Below are 27841 nucleotides of genomic sequence, written 5' to 3'. Positions count from 1 at the left end.
AAAAGTCTTTGATTATTTTTCTCTTTGTTTCTGTTTTGTTTCCTTTTATGTGTAATGTGGCTGACACATAGGACACCAGGGACTTTCCGGGCTACTTGCATAAACTGCTGATAAGGTCTGAAATAACATTTTGTAATTGGTAGCTGTAACCACTAGCCTCTTCTCTGGATAAGACACAGAAGGGAACCCTCTTTCAGGCTAACCGGTGGGTTATGCATTTCTTTTGGCCAAAAAGTGTGTATACATGGCCTCCATGTGCATACATGTTGCATACCATAGCTCTTTCAGTTTAGCTGGAAGAGATTAATATTAATCCTGTTTCATCAGGAATTGAACTGGAGGGTTGTACTAGGTCTGGCTGGGATGGAGTTAACTTTCTTCATAGCAACTACTATGGTGCTGTGTTTTGTGTTTGTGGCTAATCAGTGTTGGTAACACACCACTGTTTTGGCTATTGCTGAACAGTGCTAGCACAGTGCCAAGGCTTTCACTCTCTTCCCCCCCAGCAAGTAGGCTGGGGGTGGACAAGAGGTTGGTAAGGGACATAGCCAAGGCAGTGGACCCCAACTCATCAATATGATGTCGCACTCAGCAATAAAAGCTCAGGGGAAAGAGGAGGATGGGGAGACATTTTTGATTATGGCATTTGCCTTCTGCCATGGTTTAACCCCAGCTGGCAACCAAACACCAAAATTAACTCCATCCCAGCTGAAACCAGGACAGTATCCACCCCTTATTCCATATCATTTATGTCATGCTACATTTTCCAATACATCATCATCATCGCTCCTCCTGTCCTTTATATAAATACACAGATATCATTCCTTTAGTCTACGGACCATCCCTCTAAATCCATTCAGTTCATTTAGTCCATGATGTTAGGCTCCATCTGTTATAACAGTCTTTCTGGGCCAGGAGGACGGCATGAGGTGTTGAGTTATTCCATGTTGAAGCCAGTTCTAATCCTATTACGGCTGCACTGATCTGGTTTCACTAGTCAATCTTCATTGGTGTGGCAGTTGAAGAAAAAAAAAAAAAAAAAAAAAAAAACCACCAAGGTTCAAATCTTCAAATCTAAAGATGGTAGAAATAGATGCCACAAGATTATCCGGTCTCTCCAGGGCATGGGTTCAAATTCTGCCATCATCACCAAAGACAACATACAGCATTATTTAACAATTAACACCACTTAATTTATTGACTGTTTTCACCCAAAATCAAATCCCCTTGAGGCACACATCAAACTTCCCCATCTTCCCACATTACCCACCAAGTGCTCCCAGGTCCCTGAGCAAAAGCAATCCCTCCTCGAATGAGTTTCCCTTTGCCTGAGGCAGGAATGACCCAGACTCTTTTTCCAAACATGTTTTTAAGGTGCACTACAGGAGCTTTTAACCCCCTCTACAGTACGCAAAAGCTTTGACTGGACAGGACCAGTTCGGGGAGCAGATCCTCTGGTATTAATCATCCAGGTAGCCTTTGCTAAATGTTTATCCCAATGTTTGAAAGTTCCACCACCCATTGCTTTCAGTGTAGTCTTTAACAATCCATTACATTGTTCAATTTTCCCAGAGGCTGGTGCATGATAGGGAATGTGACATACCCACTCATGTTCTTTGGCCCAAGTGTCTGTAAGACTGTTTCGGAAATGAATTCCACTGTCTGATTCAGTTCTTTCTGGGGTGCCATGTCACCACAAGACCTGTCTTTCAAGGCCCAGGATAGTGTTCTGGGCAGTGGCATGGGGCACAGGGTATGTTTCCAGCCATCCGGTGGTTGCTTCCACCATTGTAAGCATGTGTCACTTGCCTCGGCGGGTCTGTGAGAATGTGATATAGTCAATTTGCCAAGCCTCACCATATTTATATTTCAGCCATCATCCCCCATACCACAGAGGCTTTGCTTAATTGGGCTGGAGCAGTAGTTACAGTATGTTGCTTAAAATTCCGCCACATCCAGGACACAAAGACTGAATTCAGTATTACTATCACTAGGCTCAGAACTGACACTATGGAGCTGCCATAGGACCAAAGATACTCAGAGCCTCCTAAAATCCTAAATGTTTCATTAATTAGCCCTGAGGGGAAGGGGGAGGTATAGACCCCACCCACAGGCTGACTCTCTGGGAAAACAAAACCAAAGGTGCCATTGTTGTTGTTGGCATTCCCTCACAGGGGCCACCAGACAGAGGGGACAACACCGAGTGCACAGACCAGATTAGTTTCATAACCAATGAACCCATCATATTATAGATTAATACTATGTAGTACAACACTAAAATAACTTTACTCCAGGTCCCAATATAAACAAACAACACAAAAGGGAGCACATACTGTAATTAAACAAGACAATTCAATATTGAAATCATGGGCAGCAAATTCAAAAACAAATAAGCCAGCATTGTAGCCAGTTACTATTAATTTAATACAATGAATACTGCAAACAATTTAATCTAACACAGTCTGGTTAGACCTGCCGTTACCTCAACCCTTCGATGCCCCAAGTTGGGCACCAAAAAAATAGACTATCATGGTTTAACCCCCGCCAGCAACCAAACACCATGCAGCCGCTTGCTCACTTCCCCCCACCCAGAGGGGGGTGGAGGAGAATCAGAAAGGAATGTAAAACTCGAGGGTTGAGATAAGAACAATTTAATAATTTAAACAGAATAAAGAGATAAGAACAACAGTAATAACAATACTACGACTACTAACAACAACAATTAGGATGGAAAGGTGGGGAAAAAAGGGTAAAATCAAAAGGAAGTGAAAAGGAAAACAAGTGATGCACAGTATAACTGCTCACTACCTGCTGACCGATGCCCAGCCAGTCCCCAAGCAACGATTCCCCCCCCCCAGCTAACCCTCCAAGTTTATATACCAAGCATGACGTCCCATGGTATGGAATGCCTCTTTGGCTGGTTCAGGTCAGCTGACCTGGCTGTGTCCCTTCCCAGTCTCTTGTGCCCCTCCAGCCCTCTGGCTGACAAGGCCCAAGAAACCGATAAGTCCTTGATTTAGTATAAACATTACCCAGCAACAACTGAAAACATCAGTGCGGTTATCAATATTGTTCTTACATCATAGCCAAAACGCAGCACTGTACCAGCTACTAAGAAGAAAATTAACTCCATCCCAGCTGAAACCAGGACATCTTCCCAAGCAACCATTAAGCGTGGTGAGGGCCTACTTTCCAGGAAGTGGCTAGACATCTGCCTGACAATGGGAAGTAGCGAATTATTTCCTCTTTTTGATTTGCTTGCACGAACAGCTTTTGCTTTCCTTATTCAACTGTCATTATCTCAATCCACAAGTCATCTTTCTGTTGCAGCACTCTCCAAACTATCAAGCTGCAACAAGGTCTTTTACCATCTCATACCAGCATACTCTTCATACCAGTCCCTCTACTGCCTTCTCCTCATCCAGGGCACTTCTCTCTGCTTCTTCCTTGGCTGCTCTCTCTTCATTGGCTCTCAACCACTTAACCAGCTATAGCTGCACCTTATCTACATTGAGCAACCAACGCCCCTGAAGCCAACCCACAGCCGTATATTATCAATGTTAATTAACCCAGCTTCATTCTTCTACATCTTTCCTTCTTTCTGTTTTCTCCCCATCCCCCAGGAGAGGGGAGTGAGTAAGAGGCAGGGTGGGTATTTGGCTACTGGCCGGGGTCAACCCACCACAGGGTTTCAGTGCTGAAAGTATAGACTACTGTAGCTTGGGGTAAGGAGCTAAGGATTTTGTAGGAGGAGACCGGTGTTTTTGTTCACTGTCTGCTTTATAACAGTTGTGGGTCTGGACCATAGCACATTTCATTAAGATATTTCCTAGTTGTACAGTTTGGAAATAACATGACTTGAGAGTGGCTGCTCTAGCAGATCATTAATAATGGATGAAAAGGCTGCCTCTGTATAATTCGCTGTAATGAAGAGCCAAGTGTCAGTTGTGAACCAAACCTGCCCTGTTATAAAGGAAAAGGGCTGTTTCTCTCTCCCTTCTTTCTTTCTCTCCTCACACACCACACACACACACCCCCCCCATCACCCCTTCCCCATCCCATATGATTTCCCTGTAAGAATGGGATCTGACTCTGAGGGATCTTCATCGTGCAGTGTCGTGACTGGGCAGCATGAATTGGGAGCCTGACATGCAGCTGACGCTGTTGGGACCTCCTCTCCCACTTTATTGTTACTCTAGCGTGCCCTAATCAAACTCTCTCTTTCTGCCATTGCTTACATCAGAGATGAAAACTGAACTGAGGAGATTAAAGCACGGACTCCTGAATTTGACCAGAAGACCCTTTATTAGTCCAAAACCCAAAAGTCCATATCCTCATTCATAGTTCACGTGCAATGTACTAAAATATCATTGGTTAATCAATACTGTTCACACACTTCTTGGCTACATGTAATTGGTTAATTACTAAGCTACAAACACACTGAACTTCTTGCACTTTTTTTCTCTCTTCTTTCTTATCTCTGTGAGTTTCATGTTCTCAGCCAGCTGCTGAGACATGGCATCGCGCATCTGCTCCAGCCTCGCTTCATATCCTGTTTTTCTTCCAGGCGTTCAGCCAACATTTTCTTTCTTTCTTTCTTCTTTAGCCTTCAAGGTCCTTCACAGGCATCGCGGCCTCCAGCACCTGCCACAAAGCTCTCTACAATTCCCCCTTCTTTATTTTTAACAGAGACAACATACAGGTTAAACTGCTTTTGAATCATAGATCTTATACAATTCAACATACAGGGAATAATCATCAATATAACTACAATTACCAATAAAAACATTCCTCCACATATTGTAAGCTCCTGCAACCATCTGGTCATTCCCCATGACTTAAAAAGATTCCGCAACCAATCTCCCGATAGTTCATGCTGTAAGTCCTTTGACATGTCCTTCAATTTTTGTAACTGGCTGTGAATCGACTCCAAATGGTCCGAAAGCTTCATACAACACATTCCTTAGTACTGTTCACTATAAATTACTCTCTGCTTTTCATGCTGTTTCCTTATCTTCTAGAGGTGAGATCACATTCCTCCTTTCTTTCTGTCTCATCCTGGTTTCTTCTCATACTCCCTCAAAGTTATTTAACTCTTTGCTGCAGGATCTCAGCTGCACATAGTCAAAGCAAGGCCACAGCTGCACATTATCAATGTCAAAATAACCCACTGTCTCCGTTCAGTACAATTCCCACTTTTTGGTTTGTTTGGTTTTTTTTCCCCAAAAGTTTGCTTTAACATGCTATGGACTGTTCATTCCTTTTTTTTCTCTCTTTTTTTTTTTCTTTTTATTTTTTCCCTAAGTCTTATTAAAGTCACCTTTTATTATTTTTATTATTTATTTATGCTACCAGAGACACTTTACCGTAACAGAGAAGCCCATGTTTACATCTCTGACTGAGCCCGGACACAAACCACAGCTGCATGCACCACCAGGCTCAGGGCAGAAACCATTCATGCAGTTACATAGTTATATCACTACAAGCATGCAGACACCTATTTATCACTAGATAACAATGTTCATCTTTCCTAGTCTCCTTCACAATACCCAGCTGTTCTCTTATCTCTTGTCAGGTCAAATATTCCCCAGCTTCCTTTCCTACATCTCTCTTCAGACATTCTCTATCCTCCTCTTTTTTGCTTGTTAATTGCGACAAGGCAAAGGTTGTGTGTAGCTGGGTGACCATGACCTGATTTATGTTACCATCAACTAAACGCTGAACACAGGAAAAAAGGCATGGGAGACATAAGGCAAACATCAATAAGGTGGTTAAGATAATTATAATAAATCCTGTAATACTCTTGATCCACAGCCCAAAGTTTCCCAGCCGTGAGAAGCGACCAAAGGCATCCCGCCCCTGGCTCTGCTGCAGATCTTTGTTTAAGGCTTTTAAGTTTTGTATGCTTTTGTGGATTGATTCAGAGTGGTCACTCAGATTCACGTAACACATCCTATCAAAGTCTTCACACGCATGTCCCTGTGTTAACAATAAAAATCAATAGCATCTCGGTTCTGTAGCAACATATGACAGAATCAACATCTGTTAATAAGCCAGAAAAAAAAATAACAGTATTTGTAGTATTACTTTCTTTAGCAAGCTAGCAGCCTAATTTACTAAGCAAGTTAAGAGTGTGTACTATTCTTACAGAAGAAATTGGAGAAGCAAAAATGTGTTATGCTGCATTCCAGAACTCAGCCTGAGGGTTACAGTCTGCTGTGAGTTCTGCGTTACAATCATTTGACACGTTGGGGTTGCGATTGGGAAAGTTGCCCGTTTACAATTTTCATTGGCATTATCACAGCTAGTTGTTTTAAAAGCAACCCTTGAACTTCCTCATGCTCGACTTGTTGTTGCAAAATATTCTGAAGCCGATCAATAAAGTTAGTATATGACTCTCTAGGACCCTGCAAGACTGTGGCGAACGACTCCCATATCCTGACTGCTTTAATAGCCATCTCCTTCATTTGCAGATAGTTGTCCCTGGGATACCTTGCCTGAGTCACAGAATCGGCACACTTATTTTCTCCAGCCAACTGCTCCTAGTTAACAGCAATTCCCCAAATAAGGTTTTCAATCAAGGCCACTACACATAGCTCACAAAAATCAGATAACCACATCATAGACTGTATCAGTTAGTACCATACAAAGCAATGACTTCCAATCGTGCAGTGTGAGTGTATAAGGCTCTGCCATCACTTCAAGAAGGGACATAGCAAATGTATTATGAATCGTCCCTTCCTGCACTGCTTTGCTTAACTCCTTAACAGCCTCGTATTGCACAGGCTGCCACTCTGGAGGTTGATTTGGCTGACAAAATACTGAACATACCATAGCGACTCCCAAAACCCTTGCTTAAGCGCTTCCCCCTTGCATTCCTGCCACTGATCCCTTGGACCCCCTTTCACCCTCCCTGAAAATACAAATACAGTCAATGCGTTGCGGGGGTGTGTGGGGTTGGAAGGTCTAGCTCCTTTTCTGGAGCTATAGGACCTGGATCAAAAGGTTTATCAGTGTCAATGGAATCATTGTCTGAGTTGTCCTGTTCCTGTGCTTGGTCCTGTGTTGTGAGGGTTGCTGCAATTGTTGACAGGAGCTTTGGGGGCAGAGGAGGTGTGGATGGAGTCACCATCATTGACAGTTTGTTGAGAAGAGTCACGCTGTCGGTGGACTAAATGCATGTCCCTGTGTTTAGCAGCCTCCCCTGGTTTAGCATTCCCACTGTTGGTGGAATTTACAGCTTCCCCTGGTTTAGCACTGTTAGTAGAATTAGTCCACACTTGGTGAAGAGTTGTCAGAATTTGCCACCAAGGTGCTAAATGCATTCCTGCTGCGGAGTCCCCCTCCGTGGCAGCATCATACAATCGTCTGCTGACCTCTTGCCAGGCAGGAATTTGCAAAGTGTCATCAGGTGGAAAGTCTGGCACCTTTTCACGGATCCATTCTAACAGAGTCACTAGCTGCGGACCCATCATCACATTCTCTATTAAAGTTTGTGTAAAATGAGAATATAGTCGATTTTGCATTACAGTTTTCCATAGTTCTTTAATCATATCCCTGTAAAACGCCTGATATTGGCCTGGGTGTCTATCTTGTAATATCACGGGAAATGTGTGCACTCCCTCTTTCATGCTTTCTAAGTGCATTCTCCTCCACTCTTCTTTAATCCATCTCCCAATATCATTTTCATCATCGCTACTTCTTCCTTTATTAGCACTCTGCCGCACCAGTCGCTTCTTCCTTTCTTTTGACTGTTCCTTTTTTAACCACAAATCCTCCAATCGTAAATTTAACAAATTTTCATCTTGTCCATCCTCATCCGAGTCCTCTGACTCTGCTCCTTCTAGTTCATCAGAAATATGCTCAGATTCAGCCTCGCTCTCATTCGGCTCTGTCTGCTGAGCAACATCTTGTTTTGTTGTTACATCAACTTCCTGGCCCTTCTCAGTCTCTGACCAAGCCTCCTTAGCAATATCTGCAAGCTGTTTTTCTGCACACATCTCTTTCAAAGTCTCGAGCGCTAATCTCCAAGTAGTCATAATTTGGCTAGCATTCAAGTCCCCTTGAGATGCCTTTTCCCAAATTCGCTCTCCTGCTGACTCCCACATTCTAACATCAAATATTTGTGTCGAGGTAGCTGAGGTGCCTTGGCTCTTTAACCAGGCATTTTTCATATACAATTCCTCTTTTGTGCAAAATATGCTGAAACATCCTTAACATACTATTTTCCTCTGCATCCCATTTTTAAAAGTTTCTTAAAATGTCTTAAAGTTTCTTAAAAAATTCCTAAAGTTTCTAAAGTTTCTTGAAATTTCTTAAAATTTTTAAAGTCTCTAAAGCTTCTTGGCTGCTTGCCTGTCTCAGTGTGTACAGGTTTCTAAAGCTTCTTAAAATTTCTTCAAATATTTAAAATCTCTAAAGTTTCTTGGCTGCTCACCTGTCTCAATGCGTACAGGTGTTATCCCCGGGGTTTAGGTTGCCCGCCTAGTCCAGCCGGCAAGACGATCGTTCAGCCAAGACGTCTCCTTTGGAATGCAGCCCTCTTCCATGAGCTGTCATTTTCATTGACCAGTTCCATCCTTATTCTTCCAAGGCTTCGGAACTCCTCCGTAGGGGTCACCATTTGAGGAGATTGAGGCACGGACTCCTGAATTTGACCAGAAGACCTTTTATTAGTCCAAACCCCACGCTTATATATCCTCATTCATTGTTCATGCGCAATGTACTAAAATATCATTGGTTAATCAATACTGTTCACACACTTCTTGGCTACATGTAATTGGTTAATTACTAAGCTACAAACACACTGAACTTCTTGTATTTTTTTTCTCTCTTCTTTCTTATCTCTGTGAGTTTCATGTTCTCAGCCAGCTGCTGAGACATGGCATCGCGCATCTGCTTCAGCCTCGCTTCATATCCTGTTTTTCTTCCAGGCGTTCAGCCAACATTTTCTTTCTTTCTTTCTTCTTTAGCCTTCAAGGTCCTTCACAGGCATCGCGGCCTCCAGCACCTGCCACAAAGCTCTCTACACTGAACCAGCCTGGGTTTCATATATCATATGGGGATGCTCTTGTCCCTTCTTCTGCAGGTGGCAAGTATGAGAACTGCTGTCAACTTCAGTGCCTCTGTGAAGCCCACACTGTCCGAGTCTCAATATTGCAAAAATTGAGCTTGATATCTGCTCCTAGGCACAAAAACAGTATGAACCCAGAAGCTGTGGTAGGAAGGCAATTTTGTTACCACTTGCTCCTTAAATTATTAAAAGGATGCCGTCTTTCTGTTGCCTATGTATTTCTGAGAGAAAATAGCTCTGGAGTAGGCTGAGGGATTATGTGGATGAGAGAAAGGGACATCTTATGTGTCTTGACCTTGCTGTGAATGAGCTGGTGCTCTCTGTCAGATGTGCTGTGAGGCACAGAGCATATTTGTGACTGCTACTTGCACAGAAAGTATGTGACATAGCAGGGCCCTGAAGCTCAATTTCCTGATCACCCTAATTCTTTAACTTCTTTTTAAGAAGATGCCCTCCCTCTGGCCTGCCCTGCTCCCTCACTGGAGGCAGTAGAACAAGCCCTGGTCAGCGAGGCCCATGCCCTGCTGGCCTGGGGAATCCCCATCTGTGACCTCCAGGGAGCTGTTGGCCTTTGCAGTCCCCTAAAATTACTGATCAGCCTCATCCAGACTTCATTTTGCTGTAGCACACTGTATTGGTTTTACGTGACAAGGCTGAGGGAAAGGGGTGATGCAGGGGTGGCCTCTGTGAGAAGGCGGCCAGGGGATGCCCCGTGCCAGACACATGACAGTTCCAGCTGGCTTGGCAATGGACCAACTGCTGGCCAAAGCTGAGCCAATCATCAAAGCTGGTGGTGCCTCTGTGAAAGCATATTTAAGAAAGGGAAAAATGCTGCATGGCAATGTGAGGAGTGATGGGAAAAAATGTGAGAAACAATCTTGCGAATGCCAAGGTCAGAGAAGGAGAGGGAGGAGGTGCTCCAGGCACTGGAGCAGAGATTCCCCTGAAGCCCGTGGAAGAGACCATGGTGGAACGTTGTCCTGGTTTCAGCTGGGATAGAGTTTATTGTCTTCTTAGTAGTTAGTACAGTGCTGTGTTTTGGCTATGATGTGAGAACAATGTTGATAGGACACTGATGTTTTTAGTTGTTGGGTGATGTTTATACTAAATCAAGGACTTATCGGTTTCTTGGGCCCTGCCAGCGAGAGGGCTGGAGTGGCACAGGAAATTGGGATGGGACACATCCAGGACAGGTGACCCAAACTAGCCAAAGAGGTATTCCATACCATGGGATGTCATGCTGAGTATATAAACTGGGGGAAGAAGAAGGAAAGGGGGGACACGGAAGAAGGAAAGGGGGGGACACGGACATTTGGCATTATGGTGTTTGTCTTCCCAAGTAACCGTTATGTGTGATGGAGCCCTGCTTTCCTAGAGATGGTTGAACACCTGCCTGCTGATGGGAAGTAGTGAATGAATTCCTTGCTTTGCTTTGCTTGCATGTGCGGCTTTTGCTTTACCTATAAATTGTTCTTATCTCAACCCTTGAGTTTTACATTCCTTTCCGATTCTCCTCCCCATCCCTCTGGATGAGGGGGGAGTGAGCGAGCGGCTGTGTGGTACTTGGTGGCCAGCTGGGGTTAAACCACAACAAACATGTATTCCCTACAGCCTGTGGAGGACCTCATGTCAGAGCAGGTGGATATTCCCTGAAGGAAACTGCAGCCTGAGGACAGGCCATGTTTGAGCAGGCTCTTATGACAGGATCTGCAGCCTGTGGAGAGGGGCCCACAGAGGAGCAAGTTCCCCAGCCTGTGGAGGACCCATGGTGGAGCAGGCTTATACCGAAGGACTGCAGCCTGTGGAGACGACCGACACTGGAGCAGTGGAAAAGTGTGAGGAGGAAGGAGTGGCAGAGAGGAACTGTTACAGATTATATTAGTAAGATGTTCAGCTAATATAAACTTTTCTGAAAGGTTAGGATGTTATCGCTGTCATAACATCCACCAATGGGCAGCAGAGACTGAAGAGGGTGGGGGTTTTTGTCTTCCTTGGCTGTTGTTCAGAGACTGGCTGGGCATTGGTCTGCTTGTGGGAGGTGGCAAGTGATTGTTTTTGCATGGCTTGTTTTGTTTTTTTCTTTCTTTTTTCCTTCACTTATTCAACTGTCTTTATCTCAATCCACAAGTTTTCTTGCTTTTGCTCTTCCTGTTCTCTCCCCCATCCTGCTGTGGGGGTGAGGAAAGTGAGAAAGTGGCTGTGTGGGTGTTTAGCTGCTGGCCAGAGTCAACCTACCCCACATTCAACCCGGCAACTTGTGTCGCTTATTTATATGCTCTAATTGGAATCCCACCGCTGCTAGACCTGCGCTGATTTCTAAGACTTTATGATACCATTCCACAATAGTGGAAGAAGGAGGAGAAATACCAAATAATTATTCCACACAGACAGCACAATTACATATTAGAAGTAGGCATGCTTTACAATTTCTACTTTTGATTTCTTACTCTTCCACTAATTTGCACATTCCTCTGCTCCTCCAGAGCATCACAAGTGAAAATGCAGATTTACTCTAGATCAAATCCATCATGCATTATAAGGAACATTTAGGATAAGCAAAAGATAAGGACACTGAATTGACAGCTCTAAAATTCTGACCAAGATTTTCAAAATGGGGATTGCCTTAGTTCATGGGGGTGGAGCTTAAGAAATAACAGGAGAGAATTGCTGCATGCCTTTCCTCCAGTAAAGGGGCCTTCCTCAAGGGATGGAGTTTTTTCAGGCTTTTTTTTCCTAACCAAATTTTTATTACTGTTAAGCATGTTGAAAATATTGGATGGGACCGCAGAACAGCTGGGAAAACCATTTCTTCCCTTAATTCACTTATCCATCCTCTCTGGATGTCTTTGCAGCACTTGGAGATCATGCAAACTTAATGACTTCCTTTCTTGTCCCTGCTTTTTTTTTTCTTCTCATTATCAGTGGATCCTGCCATCTATGTCTTGGGGTCTGCAGCGGGTCTACAGACAAGTTAGTTGACTTCAAAGACTTAGCCGTGTACCTTTAAAACAGCCACAAATTGTCAGGTATGTAAACAGGATGTGGAGAACCGGAACTTAGAACCGCAGCATACGGGCACCTACAGCAACAGCAAATAGCAAGCAAGAAGAAGGACACAAAAACCTATCAGGGTCTAACACTTGTACTGTCTAAGATATATAAACAGTTTGTATAAACAATAAAGGCCATTTTGTCCGAACCCAGCCACGCAGACATAGTGTTTTTTTCAGTCCGCCTCGACTTGCGTCACCACAAAGTTCACTAGTGAAAGCACACATACAACACTCTCTAGATTCACAAGCACATGCACATTCACAGATCCCCTGAGTACAAGCACATCCTCCTCTGTCTGTTGTTGGGGCTCTTGCTGTATTGAATGATTATACTGAACTCTGAAGCAAGTGGAAAAATACTGAAGAGATAAGACGAGGTTACGGCCAGAACAGTGGGATGAAGAAAAAGGAGCAAATTGCAGATGTTTGCACAAAACCAAGGCCGACAGGACGCGATAAGAAGAACTAGGAGACCGCAGAAAAGAGCCTACGTGCCAGAACAAGCAGAAACAGAAATCTTCCCAGTAAACAATTGTTAACCAATCATATTATTATACGCTTGTAAAATAGCCAATCACATTATTGCACGCTTATAGAATGCCTTATAAAAGTCTACCTGGTTTGTACAATAAACGGATCAGATCTTGAACTCCGTGAGTATTCGTATCTGACTCCCGCTCGCCCGAAATGCCCGCAGCAGTCTGTCCAATATCACTGCCCGGATCCCAGGTCCTCTTACCTCTTCATGGGTCCCCTACTTGATGGCTAGTCCAGCTTGATGCTCACTAGCAAACACACATGCAATCACACACTCATCTCACAGGCACTCCACACTCACAAGTTCCCCTGAGCATTCCAGCATGGACCCTCTGCCCACTTGATAGACCTGCCCAGGTCCAGGGCCTCCTACTCACCAACTAGTCCAGCTTGAAGTTTGCTAGAGAATGACATGGACATGCAAACCAGGTTTGAGGAAGTGTTGAGGGTTAACCACAGTAGGCAGTTAAGCTCCACGCATTCATTTGCTTACTCACCTCACAGCGGGATGGGGTAGGGAATCAGAAGTGCAAAAGTGAGAAAAATCATGGGTTAAGATAAAGACAGTTTAACACATGAAGTAAAGCTGCGTGCAACAAGCAAAGCGAAATAAGGAATTCATGCTTCCCATTGGCAAGCAGATGTTTAGCCACTTCCTGGAAAGTAATGCTTCATCACATAGAATCACAGAATCATAGAATCCTGGACTATAGGGACTTTGCGGCGAATGAAGAGACGGGACGCAGCTTGATGCAAGCAAATGTCAATTTATTGCACAGAAGCACGCGCTTTTATACACTTTCAGAAGCTGCGCGTTTTAAACAGATTGGTTCTTGAAGCTAAGCATTGCATACTAGGCAATCCCTGATTGGTGGTTAACTACCATCAATTAACAGCAAGGTGTTACCTTTCCTTGGCGCCATCCTTGGCGCCATCCGTCTCCCACTCCCCTGTGCTCTGCAAACATGCCTCACCATGTTAATTGTTGTCTAGACAAGCTCGAGTACATTCCCCTCAGCTAACTGATTGCCATGCATGGTTCTAGTTTCCAGCCCGATCCTGCATCTCCCCCTTCCTGTTGCACAAAAGAACCCCTGAAACCGAGCAAAAACAAGGCACAAGTAATAGAACAAATAAAAAACCAACTAAGACATATTATCAATGTAAAAATAACCCACTGTCTTTGTTCCGTACAGTTTTACAATTTCCCCTTTATGTTTTTGAACAGCTAGTACCAGGTTTGCCATGTTCTGCAGGGCCCTTGCAAACATGACAGCAACCAAGGTAATAGCAAACAAACAATACTGCCAATCGAGTGAATGGATGCCAAAAAAAGGCTGAAATTTTCTCAGATTTTGATAACATGTTGCTGCAATGGGGCGCCTAAAATCCATGCAGCACATACCATCAAAATCCTCACAGCCATGTCCTTGAACCAACACCAAAAAGCAGTGGCAATTTTGACTCACATTCTGAACTGCCTACCAAACAAGGTGATTTAACTCTTTAATGCTTTCCCTGCTGTTACTCTGGATAAGAGAAGAACCGCTGCGACACGTTCCCATCATAGCCTCCTACTACATTAGCATCTACAGAAAGACAATTATCGACAAAGTGTAAACAATATCAGCTTCTTTTGGATTAACATTATACATAGGTGGAAGGGCACACCAAACAAGAACTGGTTCAGTCAAAAAGTTCGAAACATCGCATGCCTTCTCTGAACATACCTCTGGGGTCATTCCCCTCATTCCCTCTCTTTTTTTATGCAAAGAGAAACACTTTTACCATAACAGAGAAGCCCCTATTTACATCTCTGAGCCCGGACACAAACCGCAGCTGTATGCTCCACCAGGCTCAGGGCAGGAATTGTTCATGTAGTTACATAGCTATATATCACTACAAGCATGCAGACACCTATTAAACACTAGATAACCATGTTTATCTTTCCTAGTCTCCTTCACAATACCCAGCTGTTCTCTCATCTCTTGTTAGGTCAAATATTCTCATTTTCCTCTCCTACATCTCTCTTCAGACATTCTCTATCCTCCTTTTTTTTGCTTGTTAATTGCGACAAGGCAAAGGTTGTGTGTAGCTGGGTGACCATGACCTGATTTATGTTACAATCAACTAAACACTGAATACAGGAAAAAAAGGTATGGGAGACATAAGGCAAACATCAATAAGGTGGTTAAAGATAATTATAATAAATCCTGTAATACTTTTGAGTCATGGCCCAAAGTTTCCCAGCCGTGAGAAGAGACCAAAGGCATCCCGCCCCTGGCTCTGTTGCAGATCTTTGTTTTAAGGCTTTTGAGTTTTGTATACTTTTGTAAATTAATTCACAGTGGTCACTCAGATTCACGTAACACATCCTACCAAAGTCTTCACACTTGTGTCCCTGTGCTAATAATAAAAATCAATAGCAACTCGGTTCTGTAGCAACATATGATGGACAGAATCAACATCTGTTAATACGCCAGAAAAAAAATAGTATTTGTAGTATTACTTTGTTTAGCAAGCTAGCAGCCTAATTTACTAAGCAAGTTAAGAGCGTGTACTATTCTTACAGAAGAGATTAGAGAAGCAAAAATGTGTTATGCTGCATTCCAGAACTCAGCCTGAGAATTACAGTCTGCTGTGAGTTCTGCGTTACAATCATTTGACACATGTTGGGGTTGCGATTGTGAAAGTTGCCCGTTTACAATTTTCATTGGCATTATCACAGCTAGTTGTTTTAAAAGCAACCCTTGAGCTTCCTGATGTTCGACTTGTTGCAAAATATTCTGAAGCCAATCAATAAAGATAGTATTAAAGTTAGTGACTCTCTAGGACCCGGCAAGACTGTGGCAAGACTCCCGCATCCTGACTGCCTTAATAGCCATCTCATTCATTTGCAAACAGTTGTCCCTGGGATACCTTTCCTGAGTCACAGAATTGGCACACTTATTTTCTCCAGCCAACTGCTCCTAGTTAACAGCAATTCGCCGATTAAGGTTTTCAGTCAAGGCCACTACACATAGCTCACAAAAATCAGATAACCACATCATATACTGTATCAGTTAGTACCATACAAAGCAATAACTTCCAATCGTGCAGTGTGAGTGTATAAGGCTCTTCCATCACTTCAAGAAGGGACATAGCAAATGTATTATGAATCCTCCCTTCCCGCACTGCTTTGCTTAACTCTTTAACAGACTCGTATTGCACAGGCTGCCACTCTGCAGGTTGATTTGTCTGATAAAATACTGAACATGCCATAGCGACTCCCAAAACCCATCACTTAAGTGTTTCCCACTTGCATTCCTGCCACCAATCCCTCAGGCTCCCTTTCACCCTCCCCAAAAATACAATCATTGCATCAGGAGAGACAAGGGGGTGGGGGAAGGGTCTAGCTCCTTTTCTGGATCTATAGGACCTGTATCAAAAGGTTTATCAGTGTCAATAAAATTATTATCTGAGTTGTCCTGTTCCCGTGCTTGCTCCTGTGTTGTGAGGGTCGCTGCAATCAGTGACAGAAGCTTTGGGGGCAGAGGAGGTGTGGACAGAATCGCCATCACTGACGGTGTCTTGAGAGAGTCGTGCTGTCGGTGGAATTTACAGCTTCCTCTGGTTTAGCACCGTTAGTAGAATTAGTCCACACTTGGCAAAGAGTTGTCAGAATTTGCCACCAAGGTGCTAAATGTATTCCCGACACGGAGTTCCCCTCTGCGGCAGCATCATACAATTGTCTGCTGACCGCTTTAATTTCTTTCAAAGTCTCTAAAGTTTCTTGACTGCTCGCCTGTCTCAATGAGTACAGGTTTCTAAAGCTTCTTAAAATTTCTTCAATTATTTAAAATCTCTAAGGTTTCTTGGCTGCTCACCTGTCTCGATGAATACAGGTGTTATCCTCGGGGTTTAGGTTGTCTGCCTGGTCCAGACAGCAAGACGATCGTTCAGCCAAGCCGTCTCCTCCGGAACGCAGCCCTCTTCCACGAGCTGTCTTTTTTCCGTCCTTATTCTTCCAAGGCTTCGGAACACCACCATAGGGGTCACCATTTGAGGAGATTGAGGCACAGACTCCCTGATCTGACTAGAAGACCCTTTATGAGTCCATGTACGTCTCTTTCTGGGGACGAAGCCTGATTCCCCGTTACAGTTTTCCCACAGCTCACCTCTCAACTCCGGAGGGATTTATGGCCGGCTCCCGCTTCCTTTCAGCAGATCATTCAAAGTTCTGTGGGATTCGCTGCATGTCACTCAGATAGGCGATTCAAGAGCCCTTCACGTTAGATCCTTAAACGCATCACGTCGGGGTCACCAATTTGCGGCGAATGAAGAGACGGGACGCAGCTTGATGCAAGCAAGTTGTCCCTTTATTAGTGATTTTCTTACAAATATATACGTTTCTACCTTCTACATATTACACACTGATTGGTTAAATCTTAAGCGTAAAAAACACTGATTGGTTGATATTTAAGGCACACCGTTAGAACAATAGGAACTTACTAGTTTATCTTGACATAGCAATAATTTCTATTCCAAGGTTAGGGAGTTTCTTTCTACGTGGCTTTCTTGATTACATATTGGCACCATCCGTTCCCTTATCTGGCTACTTGTTTCTCTGTCCGCCTGGTTGCCTCCTCAACTGTGACGGCTCAGGGGTCTGCAGTTTGCTTGTTCCTTTGCTCCCAGGGATTGTGCCCTACAAGTTCTAACAAGTCTCTATTCATCAGGCTATCAGTACCTGGACTCTTGTCCTTGAGGCCTTGTCCTACATCGTATTGCACAGGCTGCCACCCTGCAGGTTGATTTGTCTGACAAAATACTGAACATGCCATAGCGACTCCCAAAACCCATCGCTTAAGTGTTTCCCACTTGCATTCCTGCCACCGATCCCTCAGACCCCCTTTCACCCTCCCCAAAAATACAATCAATGCATCAGGAGAGACAAGGGGGTGGGGGAAAGGTCTAGCTCCTTTTCTGGATCTATAGGACCTGTATCAAAAGGTTTATCAGTGTCAATGGAATCATTGTCTGAGTTGTCCTGTTCCTATGCTTGCTCCTGTGTTGTGAGGGTCGCTGCAATCAGTGACAGAAGCTTCGGGGGCAGAGCAGGTGTGGACAGAATCACCATCACTGACAGTGTCTTGAGAAGAGTCGCGCTGTCGGTGGAATTTACAGCTTCCTCTGGTTTAGCACCGTTAGTAGAATTAGTCCACACTTGGCAAAGAGTAGTCAGAATTTGCCACCAAGATGTTAAATGCATTCCCGACACGGAGTTCCCCTCCGCGGCAGCATCATACAATTGGCTGCTGTATGTACACACTTTCATTCTTTCAAAGTCTCTAAATTTTCTTGGCTGCTCACCTGTCTCGATGAATACAGGTGTTATCCTCGGGGTTTAGGTTGTCTGCCTGGTCCAGACAGCAAGACGATCGTTCAGCCAAGCCGTCTCCTCCGGAACGTAGCCCTCTTCCACGAGCTGTCTTTTTTTACCGACCTGTTCAGTCCTTATTCTTCCAAGGCTTCAGAACACCACCATAGGGGTCACCATTTGAGGAGACTGAGGCAAGGACTCTCTGATCTGACTAGAAGACCTTTTATGAGTCCATATACGTCTCTTTCTGGGGACGAAGCCTGATTCCCCGTTACAGATTTCCCACAGCTCACCTCTCAACTCCGGAGGGATTTATGGCCGGCTCCCGCTTCCTTTCAGCAGATCATTCAAAGTTCTGTGGGATTCGCTGCATGTCGCTCAGATAGGCGATTCGAGAGCCCTTCATGTTAGATCCTTAAACGCATCACGTCGGGGTCACCAATTTGCGGCGAATGAAGAGACGGGACGCAGCTTGATGCAAGCAAATGTCAATTTATTGTACAGAAGCACGCGTTTTTATACACTTTCAGAAGCTGCGCGTTTTAAACAGATTGGTTCTTGAAGCTAAGCCTTGCATACTAGGCAATCCCTGATTGGTGGTTAACTACCAGCAATTAACAGCAAGGTGTTACCTTTCCTTGGCGCCATCCTTGGCGCCATCCGTCTCCCACTCCCCTGTGCTCTGCAAACATGCCTCATCATGTTAATTGTTGTCTAGACAAGCTCGAGTACATTCCCCTCAGCTAACTGATTGCCATGCATGGTCCTAGTTTCCAGACCGCTCCTGCAGGACTTCATTCTGCTCCTCTTGCCAGACATCCAGCTCAGGGGGATGAGTATCCTGAGGGTGACTGGTCTTACTATTAAAGACTGTGGCAAAGAAAGCAATTAATGGTTAATTGGAAAGACATACAGAATCACAGAATCACAGAAGAATTGAGCTTGGAAGGGACCTCTAGAGGGCATGTGATCATAACACCCTTCTCAAGCAGGGCCACATAGAACTGGTTGCCCAGGACAATGTCCAGCCAGCTTTTGAATATCTCCAAGGAGGGAGACTCTATAACCTCTCTGGGCAACTTGTTCCAGTGCTTAGTCACCCTCACAGGAAAAAAAGCATTTCCTGATGTTCAAATGGTACCTCCTGTGTTTCAGTTTGCGCCTGTTGCCTCTTGTCCTGTCACTGGGCACCACTGAAAAGAGCCTGGCTCTTTCTTCTTTGCACCTTCCCTTCAGGTATTTATATACATTTGTATTTGGTCTGGCCGGAATGAAGTTACACTTCCCCATAGCAGCCCTCATAGTGCTGTGCTTTCTATTTGTAGCTAGAAAGGCTTTGATAACACACCAGTGTTTTGGCTACTGCTGAGCAGAACTGGCACAGCATCAAAGATCTCTCCAACCCAAACTCTACTGATAGCTGATCCAAACTGACATCATTCTTAGCAATAAAAGCTCAGTGAAAGGAGGAGGAGGTGGGGCATTCATTATTAAGGCATTTGTCTTCGTAAGCAACCACTCCACCTACTGGGGCCCTACTTCCCAGAAAGTGGCTGGACATCACCTGCTGATGGGAAGTAGAGCGTAATTCTTTTTCCTTTGTTTTCCTTTGCTTCCACATATGGCCTTTGCTTTTCTTCATTAAACTGCCTTTATCTTGACCCACGAGTATTTCTTATTTTCTCTCTCTTTCCCGCTGAGGAGGGGTAGTGAGAGAACGGCTTGGTGGGCACCTGGCAGCCAGCCATGGTCAATCCACCACAGTCATTTGTGGCATCCAATATGGGACATGAGACAACGGCAGTTTTGAATTGAGTGTGCTTCTGTATTGGGTTTACATGGCAAGACTTTGGCAGCGGGGGGCTACAGGGGTGGCTTCTGTGAGAAGATGCCAGAATCTTCCCCCATGTCCAACAGAGCCAATGCCAGCCAGCTCCAAGACAGAGCTGCTGCTGGCCAAGACTGAGTCAAACAGTGACAGTGGGAGTGCCTCTGTGATAACATGTTTAAGAGGGAGAAAAACTGCTGCACAAAAGCAGATGAGAGAGGAGTGAGAAAATGTGAGAGCAACAACTATGCAGACACCAAAGTCAGTGAAGAAGGAGGGGGAGGAGGTGCTCCAGGCACCAGAGCAGAGATTCCCCTGAAGCCCATGGTGAAGACCGTGGGGAGGCAGGCTGTCACCCTGCAGCCCATGGAGGTCCACAGTGGAGCAGATATCCATCTACAGCCTGTGGAGAACCCCACGCTAGAGCAGGTGGATGCCTGAAGGAGGCTGTGACCACATGGGCAAGCCTGCACTAGAGCAGATTTTCTGGTAGGACTTGTGACTCCATGGGGGACTCACGCTGGAGCAGTCTGTTCCTGAAGGACTGCACCCCGTGGAAAGAATTCATGATGGAACAGTTTGTGAAGAGCTGCATCTCATTGGAAGGAGCCCCATTGGAGAATTTCATGGAGGACTGTCTCCCATGAGTGGGACCCCATGCTGAAGCAGGGGAAAAGTGTGAGAAGTCCTCCCCCTGAGGAGGAAAGAGCGGCAGAGACAACGTGTGATGAACTGACTGAAACCCCCATTCCCCATTTCCCTTGCGCCACTCAGGGGGAAGAGGTAGAGAAATCCGGAGTGGAGTTGAGCCTGGGAAGAAGGGGGGGGGGGGGGAAGGTGTTGTAAGATTTGTTTTTATTTCTCATCATCCTACTCTGAGAGGGGGAATGATAGAGCAGCTTGGTGGGCACCTGGTGTCCAGCCAGGGTCAACCCACCACAGTGCTATAGTTACAGTAGTTATTAAGCGGCAAGTTTTTGTGTGGTCATGGAGTTTTCTGGCTGCACTGCTTTCCTCTTTATTTTGCCAAACTTGGGAACATGTTAATACAAATAATGGCTATGTGCTTTGCCCTGGCATTGATGCCCTTACTGTGCTGGGGGAGTTGTTTTGTGGAGAGGATGAGGGAATGCATCTCTCTCTTCCCATCTAGGATTGATGTAGGTGTTTTTGTTGTGCAGGCTCCTGAGGTACAGGTTCACCCTTACATGAGCTGTTTAATACTACTAATTAACACTGTTGACTTATTGTTGGGATTGCGCAATCTGGTGTGGTCCTACTGTAAGAGGAGACAACTTTTGGGTGAGGCAATACTGAAACATACCCTGAGGCATCCAGTCCCTGGGTGGCAAGGTGTGTGGAAGGATTTGGGCAGGTGCCTAGGGCCATTATCACCTCCCATGGCCTGGGATTTCACAGCTGAACAGGGAAGTAACCCTGGTAAACTGGCACACTGCCTGATAGCAGGGTGCCTTGCCTACCCCAATGAAAACCTACAGCTTCTACCACTGTACTGGGGCTTGACCTGTGCCTATTGAGCCACAATTCAGTACTATCAGAGGACTGTGATTGAGGCAGGGACCCAAACTACCTCTGAGAATGCCATGATTGAGACCAGGATACAAACTACATCTAAGAACATGATAGTTGAGACAGGGGCACAAACTGCATCTGAGAACACCATGGTTGAGATAGGGACCCAAACAACAGCTACAGTAGTTGCCCCAGTAGTGAAAAAAAAACAATGGACAAGGAGGTCAACAGGTCCATAGCGCTGATTAGAAAGGGAGGAGGAAGAAGAGGAAGGGTTTCATCAAGAAGCCGATCCTTTGGCAAAAGTGAGAGAATTCAGACTGGAAGCAGAAACTACCAGGTCCCTGACCTCATCAAAACTTATCTGAATATATGCAAGGCTTACCTTTACTCTAGGAGCGTCTGCTATTTAGTGTTTCTGGGAAAAAATTTTGTTTAGTTTATACTAGAACATCATCCATGAAAGAACTTACAGATATATGTAAGTTATTTCGCTGACTTACACTTCTCAAGGTACAACTGCAGACGTGATTTGGTTTTCCCTTTTTCGTCTTCCCTCCTCCTTCACAAAGACAATTTCCTTGAAAGTATTTGGCTACCATTTCCTTTGTTATCTCATAGAGGAAGCACACAGGAAAAGAAAGACACACACAAAGCTTTTGATCCATGTTCTGTTCTGAAGCAGGCTGTTTAGGAAATGTTTTTATTTTTTACACTGCTTTTTGCTATAAATGGGACTTCCTTACATGTAAAGGAAGTTCTTGTTTAAATATACAAAATTTTGAAAGAAAAATGGCTGGTTTACCATAATCCATAGTGACATCAGATGCTATAAAGCACAAGACAAGCATCCTTGCATTTATGTGATGCTGACTGAGTGCATTTGACGCTGACGTATTAGAGGACCAGGGGCTACAAGAGAAACAATAGCATTGGTTCCCTGTTCTGCTTGTCACCAGCAGGTCTTCACATTAATTCTCAGTCACAGTTGGTGTTGTATCTTGTTCTCCAGCTACCAAGGTAATGTTTCACATGCAAATAGGTAGAGGGATGCTGTCTGATATTTGTAGTTAAGTTTTATTTTGAAATAGATGATTTTAAATGAACTTCTGTGGTGGGTTGACCCTGGTTGGATGCCAGGTGCCCACCAAGCTGCTCTATCACTCCTCTCCTCAGCAGGGGTGTGTGTGAGAAAATAAGATGGAAGAAAAAATTGTGGGTCAAGATAAAGGCAGTTTAATAAAGGAAAAGTAAAGGCCGCGCATGGAAGCAAAGGAAAACAAAAGATGTTATTCTCTACTTCCCATCAGCAGGCAATGTTCAGCCACTTCCCGGGAAGCAGGGCTTCAGTATGCATAGCAGTTTCTCCGGAAGACAAATGCTGTAATAACAAATGTTCCCCCTCCTTCTCCATTCTCTTAGCTTTTATATCTGAGCAGACATCATATGGTATGGAATATCCCTTTGGTCAGTTTGGGTCAGCTGTCCTGGCTATGTCTCCTCCCATCCTCTTGCCCACCCCTCAGCCTACTGGTGGTGGTGGGTGGGGAATGCTGGGGAGACAGCCTTGATGCTGTGTGAGCACTGCTCAGCAGTAGTCAAAACACTGGTGTGTTATCACCACGTTTCTAGCTACCAATACAAGCACAGCACTATGAGGGCTGCTATAGGGAAAGTTAATGACGAGCGAGGGGAAGCAAGCAGCCGACTCAATATGAGTGATAAAGCAAGCTTCGATTTATTACGGCGCGATTATGTCTTATATACAGTTCCAGTTAATTATGCCTACTAGTCATCTGCTGATTGGCTAAGCTCTAAAGGGTTACATTTTCATACGTCCTCCTACTTGCGGTTTCTGCGGATAGCTAGCTACATTTTTTTTTTCCTCTCTTGTCTACGCGAATTCCTCAAAGTTATTTACAACATTAGGCACAAGGTCAGTGTTTTTCTCAGCTTCCTTCTCAGCATGCCTCAGCATAGCTGCAAGGCCTGCTTCAGCTAACTTACGCTAACTTTGTTTCACAAAGATCTTTAAGGGAGTCATGGCCATGATCACACAGCCATTCTGCAACATTTCCCCCTTTTTCTCTTTGCGCAAGCAAAACTTGTGCAGTTACACGCTCGAGTAATTTTTGAATACAAGAGAGAGCACAGCTTAAACATACGAGTGCAATGATAACAATTATTACTATAAGCAACACACTTTCAAACAGCCCTTTTAAACTACCAGAAGACCGCCCTAATAATAGAGCACCATAACTTTGTCCATTAATTATCAGAGGTCCTCGGACACGAGTTGCGATGTTTTGTGGTCGGTTGTCAATTAATGTTGTATCTACTGCTGTTGCCAGGTCCAGGCCGAGGCTCCTTCGGGTGGCGGGTTGTAACACGGTGTCTGCCGATAAGAGTTGGTCATGTCTCCTGGAGGGGGTGTCGTGAAGGTGACAGGAGTCGCAATTGGGGTCGACGCGCTGCGGCTCCTCGCGCTCGGTTTCTCGTTTCCCGTCTGCCGACAGACGTTGGTGCTGTGGGTCCCTCGCTGACAATTTTGGCACCACACTTGACGTTGTCAACATCGGTCACGGGTATGTCCTGGCTTCCCGCATCGATAGCAGAGGAAGTCTCGGCGCGTGGTGGTCGCTGGCTTCCGGGGCGCGGTAGCCCCAGGGGGGCGCAGAGGCGCAAGCGCTGCAAAAGCCTGACTTTGGGCTTGCACTAAATCTCTCCCTACTGCTTGGATTGCTTCCACTAGCAAGGCTTGCTGACCTACTGGCACCCAACTCATTCGCTCTAGCATTGTTTCTACAGAAGAATCTAAGGGCAGGGTTACTAAAATGCCTTTGGTGTAACTGTTACTATTCTCCAGAATACACTGGCACAATAACGGCCCTTTCATAAAGTTAGGTATATCTGGTGGGCTCACTGTGGAGGCCTGACTCATTCACTGTACTACGTAACTGACTTAATATTTTCCAATCAAAGCCTCCCAGGTTCCTTGTCTTTGGTTAGCGGCATTCATCTGATACGTTACAGGGAAAGCTTGTGGGGGGTTGACTTGCTCAGCAATATCAAATATTCCCTGAGCAGCTGCTTCTTGTGCTATTTTTTGCCAATTAATGCACGTAGAACGCACCAGTTTGTTTACTGTATTTTTTGTTCCTTTTTTATTTTTTTTTTTTTTTTTAATTTTGTATTGACTGCCCACTGCTATTTTCTTCCTCAGCAGCACTTTCGTCAGATGTGTCCCCACCCTCTGGCCCCCCCGAGGCTACTGCGCCGGAGGGGGGGGGCGGAGGACACGAAGGGTCTGGAGGTGGTACAGTGGGCTCTATAGGTGGTACAGAGGGCACTGTTTGTGATAAAGGGGGTATTGGAATGTAATTTTCACATGGCATAATTTTTCCTGCATTAGGATCTGCGCTTGCAAGTCGGCTTGTTACTGCTGCAGCAAGGCGCTTTTCTGCTTGATATCTTTTTATACAATTAGTTACTTCATGCCATGATTTTATTAATTTTTTTTTAATTTTTTTTTTTCTGCCTTATCGTCATCTATAACTAAGTCCCACAAGCAGTCTCCAAACGCACGCCACTCCTCTACTTCAAACATTTTTTCGGGGTCTGTAAAAAACCCTTTCACTTTTCCCATAGTAATTAACCTGGCCAGATCTTTTAAAGGGCCTACTCCCCGCTTTTCTAAAAAGCATCTTAATAATTCAAAGGCTACCGGCTACCTCTCTTTCCATGATGCGCGCACTCTGTAGTCTCGCCCCCCTTCTTGTCAGGCGAGGTTGGATTTCCGCGACCTCCCTGTTGTCTGGTCTGGAGCAGCGATTTCGCTAGGTATCCTCCTTCTCGGCTGGCAGACCCCGCCTTATTGCCGAAGGTCCAAGTGGGGAGACGGCGAACAATATCTTCGGAGCCAGTCCCCCGCTTCCCGGACGCTGCAACCGGGGCCTCAACGAGCACGCTGTCCACCAAAGGAGGAGTGGGGGTCCTCTCTTCATGGGAACATAATGAAGGCGTCAGTCCCTGTTCAGGCGCCACTTGTTGACGGCGAGGGAAGTCAAGCGGGCAAACTCAATATGAGTGATAGAGCAAGCTTTGATTTATTACGGGGCAATTATGTCTTATATACAGTTCCAGTTAATTATGCCTACTAGTCATCTGCTGATTGGTTAAGCTCTAAAGGGTTACATTTTCATACGTCCTCCTACTTGCGGTTTCGGTTAGCTAGCTACATATTTTTTTTTCTCTCTTGTCTACGCGAATTCCTCAAAGTTATTTACAACATTAGGCACAAGGTCAGTGTGTTTTTCTCAGCTTCCTTCTCAGCATGCCTCAGCATAGCTGCAAGGCCTGCTTCAGCTAACTTACACTAACTTTGTTTCACAAAGATCTTTAAGGGAGTCATGGCCGTGATCACACAGCCATTCTGCAACAAGTCCTCAGCCAGATGAGATTTTTGAAAGGCCATGAAACCATCTCATTTACACTATTGGCAGGACAGGATTAGATGCATTGATTAATAATATGGGATTTAATAGTTAAGTATCAGGATTTTTTCTTGAAGATCTTAATTTTTACATTATCCCAATTTTCATGTATAATTTCAAATATTTTTCCTGTTACTGAATGTGAAATACCCTTTCTTTACCTTAAATGCATTGATTTTTGTCTTGCCAGCATGAAATAGCTCTTTCTCTCACTTATGAAAGCATAATCTTTTTTAGATTTGTAAATTTTGGGTTTTTTTTATTTTTCCTCCTCTAGATTGTATAGCTTTTTTAAAGAACTATGGTACCTATTGAAAATTCTTGCCAGTCTGTGACAATTAACTCTGAGTTAAGATCTGACTACAAGTACTGAGCTGGCTTAATCCTGCTGTGAAAGAGCATCTTTCACCCTCTCAGTTCTCTGTTACACAGTAGGACCCAGGAGCCTGAACATAATAAATTTTTTTCCATAGCTTTATGCAAGCAGGGGTGTTAGATGTAATGGGACTATTCACATCAACAGGATGTTTATAATGGTCCTGCCATATTGTATTCCTTTTTTTTTTCTAATGCAAACAACAACTGATGACACCATTGAATACTCTGGTTCAATTTCTTAATTTACTCTAAAGTTCACTACAGATATTTTATCTGCATAATTGTGATAATTCTTTCCTTCTAATACCTAGTTTGAAAAGTACTTCTACATGTGAATCCAGTCCAAGTAAAGATGGATATAAACTTCTATTGAGGAAAGCACAAAGTACTACGGGTTAATTTTCTTATTCCTGACACAAAATTTCTTTCATCTTTCCTTGTTTGTATCTTGTACCACAAATCCTTTACTGAATTTTATTTCCAAAACATAAGCTTCTTCACGGTGTCAGTATATTAGGTCACCAAAGGAGAAAGTAGCATTATGGCAGATCTCCAAAACTGCTTCTGTACTGATTATAGATTTTTCTTTGAATGATTGTTTACAAATAACAAGGTATCTCTCACAAGAAGCACATGGCATATTTACTGTATTACAAATTGAAAAGCCTCATGCATATATCAGTTTAGTCTCACTGGAAAATTCAGCTTTTACTTGCTCGTGAACTCCTTTTCACTGCATTCCAGATACTGATTCCTTTTATCAGTTACTTTGGACTCTTGTTACTTATCCCTGTATTTTTAATGACTCTTAGCAAAGGTATCATGCCTGTAAAGACTTAAACATAATATCACAAACAGGCCCATTCACCATGCTTAAAACTAAGTACATTAAATAGTATTTTTAAGTTATATTTAAGTCTTTGCAGGATCAGAATAATATGTTTCACAGCATAATATGCTTGCAAAATGCTCTGCAGATCTTTATTTTGCAAATCAGTATCTATTGTAAGTCTGTAGATCTTCCCAGATAGACCTGGGCAACTAGGCTTTTCTTTACCCCCCACAGCTCCATAAAGTTGGCATTGATGCAGAAGGAGCTTCATTAGATAAAAGTTAAAGATCCAGCTTAGGAGCTCTGAACATCTTCTGGAAGCCCATACATTTTCTCATGAGCTATTTTAGTTCTTTTGGCTACCTAGACTGGGTGCTCTGAATCACTGTCATCATTAAAGGTCAAAGATAGGGGATAGGCATATTGTTTTACTGTTGTTCAGTTTTTAAGACTCTTTCCATGTCAGATCATACATGGACATTCAAAGGGATGCATTAGATACTAAAACAATACTTAAACAGAAAAGAATAAATGGTTTAAATATGAGTGTCTAATATCTAGAATAAAACCTATTACCCATATCAGTTCTACAAATGCAATTGCCTGAAAGCTCTTTTCCCCTCATTGAGTTATGAAAAATTCTCAATAAGTTTTATCTTCAGAAATAATATTTTCTAGTTAGTAAGTTTTTTGTCTCCATTTATTAAAGTTGTTGTTGCTCTTATTGTTCTTTTTTTTTTTAAAGTCACAAT

The 27841-nt window shown here is 44.0% G+C and overlaps 1 long non-coding RNA gene across 1 annotated transcript; it reads right to left on the bottom strand.

Moving 5' to 3' along the window:
• Nucleotides 1-1177: 1177 nt before the first annotated feature.
• Nucleotides 1178-25582, bottom strand: LOC119140682. The gene is made up of 4 exons (XR_005101681.1): nt 25118-25582; nt 11084-11086; nt 6850-6854; nt 1178-1188 (listed from the first exon to the last, which is right to left on the bottom strand). It is a non-coding gene; the product is annotated as an uncharacterized LOC119140682 (long non-coding RNA).
• Nucleotides 25583-27841: the final 2259 nt, after the last annotated feature.

This window comes from Falco rusticolus, chromosome W, assembly GCF_015220075.1.
Source record: "Falco rusticolus isolate bFalRus1 chromosome W, bFalRus1.pri, whole genome shotgun sequence".
NCBI classification, from domain to species: Eukaryota; Metazoa; Chordata; class Aves; order Falconiformes; family Falconidae; genus Falco; species Falco rusticolus.
This window is presented reverse-complemented; position numbering and strand designations above follow the sequence as displayed.